At 42.5% G+C, this 13,879-nt stretch overlaps 1 protein-coding gene across 4 annotated transcripts in view; it reads left to right on the top strand.

The window, feature by feature from the left end:
- Positions 1-12,163: 12,163 nt before the first annotated feature.
- The window catches only part of B3GALT1 (beta-1,3-galactosyltransferase 1), a 193,308-nt gene continuing 191,592 nt past the window's right edge, over positions 12,164-13,879 (top strand). For 2 of the 4 annotated variants that reach the window (XM_071811021.1, XM_065841182.2), the window contains exon 1: positions 12,164-12,352. The gene's annotated coding sequence lies outside the window, so the exon portion shown is untranslated. The remainder of the gene's footprint in view (positions 12,353-13,879) is intronic. The other 2 variants (XM_065841181.2, XR_011739987.1) reach the window with 2 other exon arrangements.

Below are 13,879 nucleotides of genomic sequence, written 5' to 3' on the forward strand. Positions count from 1 at the left end.
ATCTCCTTGGATATTCCTTGATAAGGGTTCTGCTTAGCATGGGACAGCCACAAGAGTGCAGAGCCTTCTTCTAGAAGACTCACAAGCTTTGAACTCTATTCTCTCAGTGAGTGGCTTTTTGTCTTCCTCCCGTAGTGAGGATGAGTTTTAAGGACAAAATTAAATAATACCACATAATTATTTCTTTGAAACACAAGCCAGATGTCCCATCATACTGTCTTGGAGTTCTTACACAAATCATAAGGATGACACCTTGTAAACCTGTTATAGAAAACTAACAGCCATGGGTAATAAAAAATTGCAAAACAATGTAAATAATCTGAAAAAAATGAAGTAGAAGGGCCAAAAGCTTAGAGCAGGTATAATGAGAGACAAGATAAGGCTGGAACTCACTGAGATGTGTTTGTCTTACGCTCCCATATGAAGCAAAAAAAGATGGGAGATGGTGTATGCCTGAGTCACCCTAGTGTGTACATACCTTACCACTACAGAAGTCGCACTCTGGAGAGAATACATATAGCAGCTGAAAGTGAGATGGGGATAAAAGCTGTAGCTAGAAAGTAGCAACCTTGCAGGTTTTCTTTAAATTAAATGCTAAATGAATAGTAACTCCTCAGCTGCCACAAAGCCTCATACATTTTGGCAATATCATATGGATTTTCTGCAGCCAAGGAGGGTGTCTTTACGATTTTAAAAGAAACAGCATCCATTAGAGCTGTACTTGGGTGAGAGAAAGTTGCTCTAAGTTTAAATATCTTCAAGTTAACCTACAGGCTTTCTAAGTTTTAGTACCCAAGTTAAAATAACCCGTTATCAATTTGTAGAAGTCTCATCCTGTGAGGAGAGGCTTGATGGCTCCTGTGAGGAATGGGGATCCCAACCCCGTGTTCTCTCAGCAGGACAACTTCCCCCAGCTGCTCCCAGGTTTCACCCCCTGGCTCATCAACAGGATATTCAGCAGTTCCCAGGAACAGGACCTTACAGCCATGGAGGACAGAGCTGATCCACTTCCAGCACAGCTGCAGCCAAGCACTGCTCAGCAGCAATGCTGCACTGACAGGTAGCACTGAAATGAAACTTCTCCATATCATTATTTAGTTCAGGGACTTGTGGTGTGAGAAATCTATTTTCACCACATATTATTGGCTAGTGATGATGTTCTACTGCTTTTAGAACACACCAGGGTTCATGTATTCTCCTTTACTCAAAAGCACCAATTAGAGAGATTAAAGAGCCTGATTTAATGTCTTGTTAAGGAGCTTCTGAATTGCTGGGCCAGCACTGGACTTTAGAGGACTTCTAAATCTGCAGTCCCTTTATAGCTTCATTAACATAATTGGCATGAAGACTTACTTACAGATACTTAAATTGTTTTTATAGATGCAGCATATCAACTGATCCCTTTGGAGTCTTTGTAAAGTCAGAAGCATCCTGAAAAATATAGAGGGACCTAAATAACACTTTTACTATACTGCTGAAGCGGACTCCTCCTGGGTGAAGGGCTTGCTGAAAACAAACGTTTGATTACTGCAAAAAGTGTACTTATCTTGTCTGTCTTCTGTTAAGCATTTATCTCCTTCATACATATTAATAGACATACCTACGTTAGTATCTTAAAAGACATAGTGCTGATCATGGACATTAAAACCACACTAAGGATGGTTCTAACACAGAACATTTCTTGAAATATCTCTTCCATAAATAATTATAGTTCAGGCATTATTTTCAAAGTGCAGGATAATTATCAGAATTACTGATATAAGATTCGGGTCACTTCAGTCAAGTACACCTCCAACCACTAGGTATAATTGCAAAAACATTAACTACCCTGGGTACACTCACAAAAACAGGAAAACATTTAAGTCAAAAAGAGACAAATTAGAACCTTTGTCTCTTTTCATGTTTTCATCCATTAAGAGGTACCTAAGTTAAATCCTTTGGATGAACTTTACTGACTTTCACAAGCAGCATTTCACCTTGGATGTGGTTACATTCGATGATTTTGACATGAAAAGCATTTTTAAATGTTTTAAAGAGATGAACTGTGTTAAAATGGGCTTAGGAACATAATCAGGCTGACCTTACTTTTGGGCTCTCTAAAACATTAAGTGACAATCTAACCATGAAAGATCTGAATTTCCAGTATAGTCCTTAAACAAAAAATAAGGCAGCTGTGTACTGCTTCAGGAAGAGGTGAAAAAAAATCTAAGTCTTGCCTCTCCATGGACCTATTTCATATACCTTCTTCACCTCCCCTCTCTTAGGGTAGGGTGTAGGAGAGAGTAAGAGAGAATAAAGTCCTCACATACATTGTGAATGTGTTTTTCATTAACTGGGTACTTCGCAATTTTATTAAAAAAAGGACATGAAAAAGCTACCATACATTTGCAGCAGGTGATTTTTTAAGATATCTCATAATCTGGATTAAAAACAACAACAAAACCCAACATCCTAGAAAAACCTTAAAGGGACATCTAAGAAATGACAGCTAATTTCAAACCCACTTTGGCTCTCAACGTGGTAACCATCACTATCAGTATCCATTGAAAATTACTTTTAGGCTGATCTAATGATACGTGTGACAGATACTGACACGGAATAACGTTCTATCACAACAGGTACCTGTGAGCAAGCTATTCCTTCCCCACAGAAACTGCGTATTCCAAACTGAAAAGAAGGCTGGTTTTCCAGTCACCCCCACTGTAGGAAAAAAAAACAAAACCAAAAACAAACAAGTATTTAATTTCATTATAAAGAAAGTCACCTCTCAACAAAAAAAGGAAGATCACTTTTCAGTACAAAAAGTGAAATAGGTGAAATAGTTAAAAAATTAAGGGGGAATGGAGATGTAACATGAGGAGATGGAATGGTAAACAAAGTACTTCAATATAATGCTTAGTAAAACATATTGTGTCATCTTATTTGTAATACTGGTGCATATATTATAACAAAAATAATAACTAATTAGTTTCTTACCACTCAGAATATGGTTCTTATTTCCCTCTGTGATCACAGTTAGGATCTCTACACGATACTATATAAAAAGGAAGAAATAGAAAACTATGAACTCAGCATGTATAGTTGGTCACAAAAAGCAATTTTGCAGTTCCAATCTTAAGAGGTTTTTGTACAGCTTTTCATAAAGCAATATTAGAGTGGAAATAGCACATATACAGTAATATGCTGTTTAGAATCTCTTTATTGTATCCTTGAAGCTGCTGTTCTAATTTGTTGGGATGGTATTCTTGTATTGAAGGCTACAGAATGAGTCTTGGTGGCTTTGACTGAGGAAACTATTTTGCTAAAGTGAGCAGAGGTTTTTATGCACCTGGAGAGAAGGTAACGAAAAATAGCTTGAACAGGCTCTGGCAGCCATCCGTGCCGACAGCATGCCATAAAACAGAAACAGCATGGACTCAGCTTCTTGGGCCAGAATGTGAGGCCCAAATCATTTTCTTCAAAACAAGAACACCTTTATATGTTCCTGGAGGTGTCATTAAACGAACTTTTGACTAATAACGTATGGCAAGCTATATTTGAAAATATTAATGTTATAAAGCAACATACTGCAGAGTGGTCCACCATCCTATTTTTTTTTCATTAAATAAAGTATATGTGCACTATAGACAGCAAGAGAAGAAAATAAGGGGTAAAAAACCAGGAATCAGGATAATTTTCCTCATTTGTGAAAGCCTGTGTAAGAAAACTCAGCTGTATAAAATTCTGCTGAATAGCTTCCAACAAATTTGGTGAGCCGAGGATTAGGTCTCCAGACATTTATGTTCTGTGACGACCTTTCAACACTCCTGCAGCACTCCAGAAAACAATTTTCTTTAACCAGGTACAAATTTCATCATCACCTCCAAGAGACAGAGATGACATAGCAGTAAAGAGCATTATGTTTCTGTGCTCTGGCTACTTCCGTTTGATAAAGTAGATTATTATGGTCAAATGTGGAGGGAAGGTGAGAGGAGCCATGAAGACAATCTGTATTCCCCAGTCCTGCACCAGTCCCAGTACCAAGGAGAAACATCAGTGTCTTTCTACAGTCACTCTCAAGTTCTGCACCAAGTTTATGAAAAGTGAAGGACTTAATCAACATCATCTCCCAAACACCTAAAATAAATAGCATATGAATCAAAACAAATTCCTTCAGTGCATATGGCCACCCTGAACAAAACTTATTTTTTAATTTCTATAGTCACCATCATAAAGACTAATCTCAGTTAGTTTTTGTTTTCTTAGGGAACATTTCCTGTGATAACTTCATGTCTGTCCAGTAAATTTCTTGTATCACACTAAGGAACTGCTGTTTCACTGGGGATGTTCAATGTCATCAAATTATTTCTGTATCTTGACAAAGGGACATACAAGTAACATGGATCCTTGTGTGCATTTCTTTGCAGCTGATGTTCAGGTGCTCACATTGCCCCTGCCAAGAGACCAACTGGTGTCAGTGTGGAACTTGTTCCATCTAGAAACTCAAAAACAGGAAGGCAGAAAAAAATAATTAAGCATGGGGAATTTCATTGCTGATGCTAAGAGTACTGTGCTTGTACAGTGTCCTGTCCGTAAGACGCCTTCTGAACTGATACATAATCTGCACATGAATGGAAGAAACCTGCACTCAGTGCCAGAGTGGAATTACCACGATCCTGTTTAGTAGTTTCCAATTACCATTCATTGAGAACTTGGTAGGAATGCTTTTTTTCAAATGAAGACTTGGCTACACAGAAAAGGTGGTTAAAGAATGAAACTTTACACCTCCTGTACCTTTACTGAGTTTGTTCTGCTTTTATGTACATGTATTGCTATATTTACTAATATCTACTATATTATTGATTCATTATTAGGTGACCAAATTTTTTTTTTAAATTTCTCATAATTCATGGGTTCATGAAATATGGCCAAATGGACAACCTTAATTTTACCATTTGCTAACATCTGAGTGCTTGATTTTGAAACTTTAATTTTCCTTTGATATATATGCTGATGACATACATACATACATATGTGCCAAATACAATTACAATGGGCGAGTTCTGGAAAATAAAAATCTGAGCCCACTTGAAAGTTCTGAAAACTTTCAAAGCCCAGAATGAAAATACCAGGCTTATGGACTGCTGGACTACTTTATATTAGGAGTGATTACTCCCTTGATTCAAGTCTTGAAATTATTAAAAAAAAAAAATCAGTATTTCCAGTAATTTTCTGGAATGATTGTTCTTTAACACACATTAAATGTTTTGATGGAACAGAAAAAATCCACCAATTCCTGTTTGGGGCAACTTCCGTAAACGACACACTCCTACTTGAGTAGCATTATCCTGCTAAGATGTAATGCTAAAATCTATGTTTTATTCTAATTTACACATTCGTGTATATGCCTTAATTGTAGGAAAAATAATACCATTCCAGTAACAGTTCTGGATACTTGCCATTTAAAAAACACTGTTTTCAATTGCTTATGATTTTGTCCAATGTTATCTATTTGAGTTGAAGCTTTCCGCACATATGAGATGACAGACCAAAAAGGCTTCCTCCACTTACAGGAAAAACATCAGGTAAAAGCAAATAATTTTGCCCATGCTAAAAAATATTCTTCAGCTGAATAAACCTAAATCAGTCTAGTGTCTCAATTTTGATACAGTTCTATTTTGACTGCACCTGCAACATAGTTTTCCATTTCAACATCTCACAGTATTTCTTTTATGGTACAGATTATGTCCTGGTGATATGTAGCCAGGAGAATGTTTTTATTAGAACTTCCTTCTGAATTGCTCCACCCGCTAGAAGATACATAAGAGACTGTAATCAATGAGGCCTATGGTCACTATTTAATTATTCAATAAATCAAAATATTAAATAATTATTCAAGTGGTAGGCTTCATCCATTCTTTGCTCTGAATGGATCCTAAGAAAAACACCATGCAATCACAAAATCAAAGATGATATAAACAGCTTTTGAGTTCAGGTATCCTCACTTTCAAACTTAATGTTCTTTTAATATATGAATATCATATGTCTGTATGTATATAAATAGATAGATACTCATGTATACATAAGTAGAACCTCAAGCAATCAGTAAAATTACTGTAACACCAGCTGAGTATATTTAGAACTAGCAAGCTTAGTACCACGAAATTGCTTCATAATGTGGTGGTTTCCCTTCCCCTCCATTCTTTCTACTTATATATTCCATTTTTTCTTTTATCGTTCTACTAACATTATAAGCTCTTTGGGACTGAGACTACAGACAACTTATTCTTCAGGTGATAAGCAAAAGCACATGGTGAAATATTACTAATGTAGTTCTTCTGTCTTTGAATACATTTTGGCAGAAATGTCCTCAGCCCCTTCCCAGGCAGACATCCTTATCTACATGGATGCCACTACAGAAACAGAAACGTGAAAGTAATTTTTCTTAAGATGGTCTTCAATGAAAATAAGGGTGACAGAACCAGGCCAGTGTGTCAATCATAAAATAGTACCAGAGATGACAATTCCAACCTTCACAGTGCTAGTATCAGGGGATGCAAATCCTGAATTCTGGTAGATGTGTCCTTTGAGAAAATTGAATTCAATGTCAAGTTACATCCCTCTCCTGGTCACATTCCCTTGCTGGTAAGCAAATCAGATAACATCTTTGTCAGGTGACACAGAACCAAGCTCTCTGGCTTATGAATAGCAATTGCCAAATCATCCTGCAAGAGCCTTAAAAAGAAAATTGCATGCAAAATTATAAAATAAGTGAAAACATTAATCATGATTAAAGAGAACCTCACTGATTTTTGCCAGCTGGATGCAGCCACTGACTGTGATGTGAACACTCTTCTCTCTTAGTTAACCTAGTTGAGAGCTAGATTAATTTTTTTATAATTAATTTCCTAGGTAATTGTTTGTCAAAACAGATGATCCACCACAAAATTAAATATGAGATAGGGGACAATAAAAACCCCTGAAATACTAAAAACAAATATAAAAATACCTAAATTAACTGGACCAATGGAGAAAAAAAAAAATGTTCTTCCTATACCCTAGTCACTCATGCAAAGCAAAATGGCTTGGATCTGAAAAAACACTACCACCCATTCCTTCCTCAACACAAAAGGCTCATCTTACATCACTGTTCAAGGCAGTCACAAAGAAATATATATTTATGGAGTCTCTAGTTACCTCTAAGTATGTTAATTATGTTCATAGTGACATTGCTATGAAGGACACTATATAAATGGAAGCCATGCTTGCATCTGATCCCTTCAGATAAATGAACATTTTGAAGGACTCGCCCAGCAGACAAAGGAAGTTGCCTTGCTTGGTTTATGGGGAGACGAGCTCTCTCCAGCTGACATAATACATGGTAGATAAAATAATGAAGGGAAATATTCCTCATGCAGTGTGAAATCAGATCACAATGTATTTCCAGAAGAGATCATGTGAACAAACAATTTCGTGCAAGAACCTTGTTTCCTTACTTGTTGACATGGCACTTAGCACAGGATTGTGATTTGCATCTCACAACATACATCTACATAACATTAACAAATGGGTCACCAAATGAAGCTGAGTAACACTGGCAAATTGAAATGCATTTAAAAATAAATAATCAAATATTCCTCCCACAGATCAGTAAAGGCAGTGCCACATCTATGCATCAGTTATATATTCAAACCCTAGCAAAAGGGAGGAGTGAAACAATGTTTCTCTCTAAAAGGTTACAGTTTGATGTAAAAGATCTGCTGGTACACTATGCCTCACTGAAGGGCTCACTGCTTGTCTTCTCCCGCTAACTGCCAACCCACAGCCGGGACAGCTGACCCCAGCTGACCGAAGGGACATTCCATACCACATGACATCCTTCTCAGCAATACAAGCTGGGGAGAAGAAGGGGCAGGGTGGACATTTGCAGTTACAGAGCTTGTCTTCAGAAGCAATCACTGCGTGTACTGAGGTCCTGCTTCCCAGGAGGTGGTTGGACATCACCTGCTGATGGGAAGTAGTGAATCAATTCCCTCTTTTACTTCACTTACATGCGTGGACTTTGCTGTTCTGATAAAATTGCCTTTATGTCAACCCTCAAGCTTGTCCAACTTATTTTCTCCTCCTGTCCTGTTGAGGCAGAGGTGGGGGGAGAGAACAACTGAATTGGGTGGGCATGTGGTAGCCAGCCAAGGTTGACCCACCACGGCAGGGAATATCCACAGTATTTTATAATTGAGCCTTTTGCTGTCCTGGGAATGGTTTTGTGTTTTCTGGTACTGCTCCTGGACAACAAATCTATACTGCAGTTATTCCTCTTCGAAAGCTGGTATGGGATAGACTCACCTATTTAGTGCTCATACAGTTATTTCCCAGTAATCAAAAATATGACTCACATCAGAAAACAGTAGCAGGTAATGATGCAACTGATGTATGTCTATAGGTACAGCTTTCATCCAAAGAAAGGGGAGGCAGGGCATTAAGAGACAAAGAAGACAGATGAATCAGTGGAGAAAAAGACTAGATGAAGCATGGAAAATCCGAACATTTGATGTTTAGTATAATCACTCTGCAGCTGGATGCACACTTAATATCAAAACATAATACTAAGACTCCACTTACTGCTACCTACATTAGCAAAATATCAGCTCCCTCTGAGGTGATTCTCTCCAAAATCAATAAATTTCTTATGCCTAAAAATACAGCAGAGAGATGGAAAAGTAAAATGCCTGCATGAAGTCATGAACAGAACAGATGGAAACCGGGAGCCCATACCACTATCTTTAACTGGGGAGCCACCTGGGTCCTCAAAGAGTTTCTGGATGGAAATGGAGTAATTTTTCAAGGCATACACGTCGTTGGTAAAAAACAGAACCACTCCTAAAATCAGAGGGTAAAGACCAAACATATACAGCAACTGTGTTTCTTCTTTTGGAGCTGAATTTCAGTGCAGTTCCCACTGCCTGCTCAGCTCTCCAATACCAGGCTTAGCCCACAGTTCACACCTTGTTGGCAGTCTTAACACCCAAACCAATGATTTAATAGGTGTGATTCCTGACTACTTCTGTCACCCTCCGAAGCCTGTTGGTCCAGAATGGACTCCTGCTGACAGAGGTGTATGGGGATTATATTTCTTATACTGCTTCTGCTGTGAATGACAGTAGTTCAGCTCCTGTACACCCTGTTAGCACTTTTCAAGAGTATTATATTGTTTTTCAGAAAGAACTGTCCAACTTTTTTGCCTTATGGAACTGAAGGCTAAATTACAGTTTTGTGGGCTAAGCCATCTATGCAATTTTACTGAGGTACCAAAAAAACCAAAACCCTCATTTACCAAGGCACTGAGAGCTCTGCTAAATTTCAGAAAAAGTTAGGTGACCCCTTAAACATGAATATACTGTTCAGACAGTGTATCTGCATTTCTGTTTAAATTTTTAGTTAAAGTTTAAAATATTAAAAATAATTACACTTGTATTCTAGTTGCTATGAAAGACCTTCACTTATAAGCATTATTTTTCATATTTCCTCCTTTGCAGGAGTTATAAAGTTATAACTGTGCAATGCTTTAGTTAGTTCTGCAGCATTTGTAAAGCTGTCAACAGTAAATGAAGTATGTTTGTTGGGTAATTTTTTTTCAAAGATGAAGATATGGCTTACATCAAATATTCAACAAACACCTACCGCTTTAACAAAGAGTAAAAAAAAAAAATCTCAGTTTTTCATAAGAATAAAATACTATTATTAAAACTGTACTTTCTTGAGGCGGCTCTTGAACTAATAAAACCAATTTGTTAGAAAACATCTCCGAGACTCTGAGCATTGCACAATGTCTAAAACCATAAGCATTTAAAACATTTCTATTTATTTCCTTCCAAACAAAAGTGAGTGTATTCAGTGTTCACACTGGGCACAGTAAACCAAAATGTATCATTGCCACCAAAACAACAACAAAAAAAGGTAAACAGTTGAAGAGTGGGAAGAAATTTACAGTTGTAGTCAATCAGTCTCACCAGAATAAGATTTTCATGAAAAGGTTGCTATGAAAGGAAAGGGCATGACTTTCAGGTTTTTTTAACAGCAACAGCAGTTCTGAACGCAGAACAGATGAGGGTACCCGCATCTGGTCTGACTGAACAAGGAATTCTGCCCATAAATAGTAGCCAATAGCATTAGTAACAATAAATTCCTTCATTAAGACCTAAAAAACATTTGCTTAGGAGCAAATTAACTCGAGAGGTTATTGTATTTTAGAAACACTTCTAAAAGGCATGAAATACGATGGTAAGCCATTAGGAATTACTAAACCTCCACACCCTTTTGAATCAGTGGATAAAGCACAAAACTGGGTAAGGGGCTTTTCTTGACAAGCAAATGCCGAAAGTGGAGAAAGACCAACAACGCTGAAAGGAACAGAGAGGTGAGATATCTTTCCGAGACGTTTTCAAGTATTCTTCACCTAGCCTTTTAGAGAGACTAGAAATGAGGGAAGAGACTTTCGTTCTTAGTATAACTGAAATCTTAAGAGTCTAATAGTTACTAGTGCCAGAAAGAGTGACAATAATGCAGTTACAGTTGCTGTTCCCCTCTCCTCTGTTACATCTGCCCTTCCACCACTCCTCTGGATCCCCTGATTGCAGTTTCATTCTAGGTTGGGAGGGAGGGTGAAGGGGTGACAACAGGGACCTGTGAGCATTTGGAGTCCTGGGTCAGGAGAAATATGATCTTCATGTTTGTGATTTCTTCTTCCTCCTCTAGGTTGCACTTGGGGTAATTTTTATCCTTGCTAACATGCTTTTCTACCTTTCTTTTTCTTCACTGGACTACAGCTCCAATTCTATGTCTGAACATACTGTATTTGTTAGCTTTCAGATATGCTAGATACCATTTCTTTGTTACCCTCAAAGCCAGTTTCATCCAGCTCCAGGCCTGCATTTCTTTAACTGGCCATGGTTAAGCTGTTTATAGCCATAAGATCTCCAGTACCAACACTGTGCCCCTTATCACTCTACACCAATTACTCCTTTATAGTGCATCCTACATCTTCACTTCTCCAGGGCCTGTGCTACTCCTCCAGGGCTGTGCACCTCTAGACTACCTCATAGTGATCAGGGTGCAAAATGCCCCAGTCTACATCGGGTGTCAAACTCGTTTTCACCAGGGGCCACATCATAATTGTAGTAGTTACATTTTTAGTAGTTACATAGTAGTAGTTACATAGTTACAGTCCTAAAATTACATTCGGCCCTTTGAAGGCAACCACCAGGCTGATGTGGCCCCCGGTGAAATGAGTTTGACACCCCGTTCTACATAAAATAACAGTGATGCAGAACTACGGTTTCACCCCATAAGCAAAAGTTACCCAGAAACACTTGGTCCGCTGGCAAAATCGCTGTTACAGCTGAGCCGAGCACAGCACAGGTGCAGGCAGGTGCACAGAGCCGGTGTGACGAGCCCCAGCCGAGGCCCCGCGGACTCGGTGCAGGGCTCACAGGGCGCTGCCAGCCGCGGTGCCGGAGCTACCAGGGTCGCGCGAGGCGGCAGGGCACACACCGGAGCGGCGGGCACACACCGGCCACACCGACACCACAGCGCGGCGCCCTCCGGGACGTCCCCGCCTGCCCCGGCGGCAAGGTCGGCGGCAGCCGGGCGCCGCGGCGATGTTGCCGATGGACACGTTTTCAGCCCAGTGGGATTCTACCGGACCAAGTATACCCTCTTACCTTCTTATTTATTTATTTATTTATTTTTAAACAAAGCGGCTCGGCGTGAAGTTGGGTGTCCCTGCGCACGCAGGTGAAGGGCGACCGCGTTCCCCACCGAAAGGCCCTCAGCCCGCTCCTGTTTGGGCTGGGAAAGCGCGAGACCGGCCCCGCCGCACGCATTACCATCGCCAGCAGCCACCACGGGGGCTGAAAGCGAGTCCCGGAGAGACCAAGGCCCTGCCTCAGCTGCAGCCTCGCTTGTGTCCGGCGCGACGCAGCACAGCGACCCACACATCCCTGCCGCCGGACTGCGGGCGGGTCCCACCGCCTCACACCCACCGCGACCCCCGCTACCCGGTGCGGCGCCCCCCTCCCGGCGGAAACAGCACTGCCGCAGGGGCGAGCTCACATTGGTCCTTTTCCGTCACACCTTCCCGCCTCCTCGGTGCTGCGCGGGCGGCGATTGGCTATTGGCGGTTGTCAGTCGGAGAGGGCGAGCCCCGCTGGTGCCCGGGCTGCGCTCTCGTGAGGCGGGCGCCGCTGCCGGGCGCCGCGGCGGCTGGTGCGGCTGCGGGCGGAGCAGTGATGCCGGCTGCGGGGCGGCGGACGGCAGCGGGAGCCCGGCACGAAGCGGCGTGCGCCCAAGTGGGCAAGGGCGGCGAGCGCGGCCGGTAAGGTCCGGCCGCGGGAAAGGCGGATGCCTGTCTCTGTGCGTGCCCGTTACGCCTCGTGCTGAAGGGGCGGGCGGCAGCGCCGGGCAGCGGTACCGGCACGGGCGGAGCGGCGGGCAGGCAGGATGCCTGGGGCGGGCGGCAGCGTCGGGTGCCGATGGGCCGCGGCGAACAGGGATCGCGGGTGGGCGCGGTACCCCGCCGCCCCTTGCCGTGCCCTTTGGCGCGGCGGTCCGGGGCGGGACCGGCGGCGCGGCGGGAACTTCGGTGCCGCCGCCCGCTTGGTGGCTGCCAGCGGTGCCCGCGGGTGCGGCAGCGGGGGGGCGACACTAGCCCACCAGTCGGGTCTGGCGGAGAGGCTGCGGTGCTGCCACCTCCTTTCCTCCGTCGCCTCGGGAGGGCCGGGGCGGTGCGGTGGTCGCTGGGTCGGGCGGACCGCGCCGCTCCCGCACCCACCGGCGGCTGCCGCGGCCCGCGCTCCGCGGGGGAGCAGAGGGAGCGGCGCGCGGGGCTGCCCCGGGGCCCGGCTCGCGCGGGGCGGGGGGCCGGCCGCAGCCCTGCCCGGGGAGCTCGCGCGGGAGCGGCGCGCGGCCGTGCGCGCGGCGGGGCCTGTCTGGGACCGGGATCCCGCGCGGAGGGGTTTGCTCAGCGCGGTCCCGGCTCGGCCGGGCCAGTCACACAGGGGAACGAACGGAGGCGGTGGTCTGGTTGTGGCCGCGGACTGTATCTTAAAGTTGTTAAAACAGTTCAAAGAAAAGTTATTTTGAAGTAAGTGTGACGGTGGCGGTTGATACCTGACCGCTGGCTCCTGAGACGGAGGAATCCCAAAGATGAAATCCCGTTAATCTCTCTGCACGCTCGTTCATTGTTCTCCAACCTGCCGTAATTTTAGTGCTAGAAGGTGATACTGGAAGGGTCTGAAGTGCTGTCGAACCGTGCCAATTTAGAAAAAATAGCCCTTAGATGCTTTTTATAGACACTAATGTAAACATTCAGAATCTTCATCATATAACATTTTAAGGAATTGTTAGGATGCTCCCAGACTTTGTGATGGTGGACCTGATCCTTCAATCATGGGAATGAAGAGGAGTTTTGACATTGATTCATTAGGAAGCAACATAGGATCCACAAGTAACAGATGAAGAGAAGGTAGTTTGTTATCTCTTGATTAGGTTGTGCATTTTAAACATTGAGAAACATTGTCTGCAGAAAACATGAACAGTTTTTTCATTCTTCTGTAGCTTTAACCTTCTTTCCCTACTTTCTATGAGTGTATTGATTGGTTCTCTCTTGATACAGAGCATTCTGATACATTAGTCCAGTTACAAGGACACATTCAATCATGTGATGTATAACGTGCTTTCAGAATTTTTAAAATTCATGTGATAGATGGCAAGGATGAACAGCGTAAGCCCCATTGTTCTTCAGAGAGCTGAAGCCCAGTTTTACAGCTGAGGGGAGGGAACTAGTAAGTGTAAAAATTTTTTGTGTAGAATCTATGATTGATACAGGTTAATATTTTTGCCT

Source organism: Patagioenas fasciata, chromosome 7 (genome assembly GCF_037038585.1).
Source record: "Patagioenas fasciata isolate bPatFas1 chromosome 7, bPatFas1.hap1, whole genome shotgun sequence".
Lineage (NCBI taxonomy): Eukaryota > Metazoa > Chordata > Aves > Columbiformes > Columbidae > Patagioenas > Patagioenas fasciata.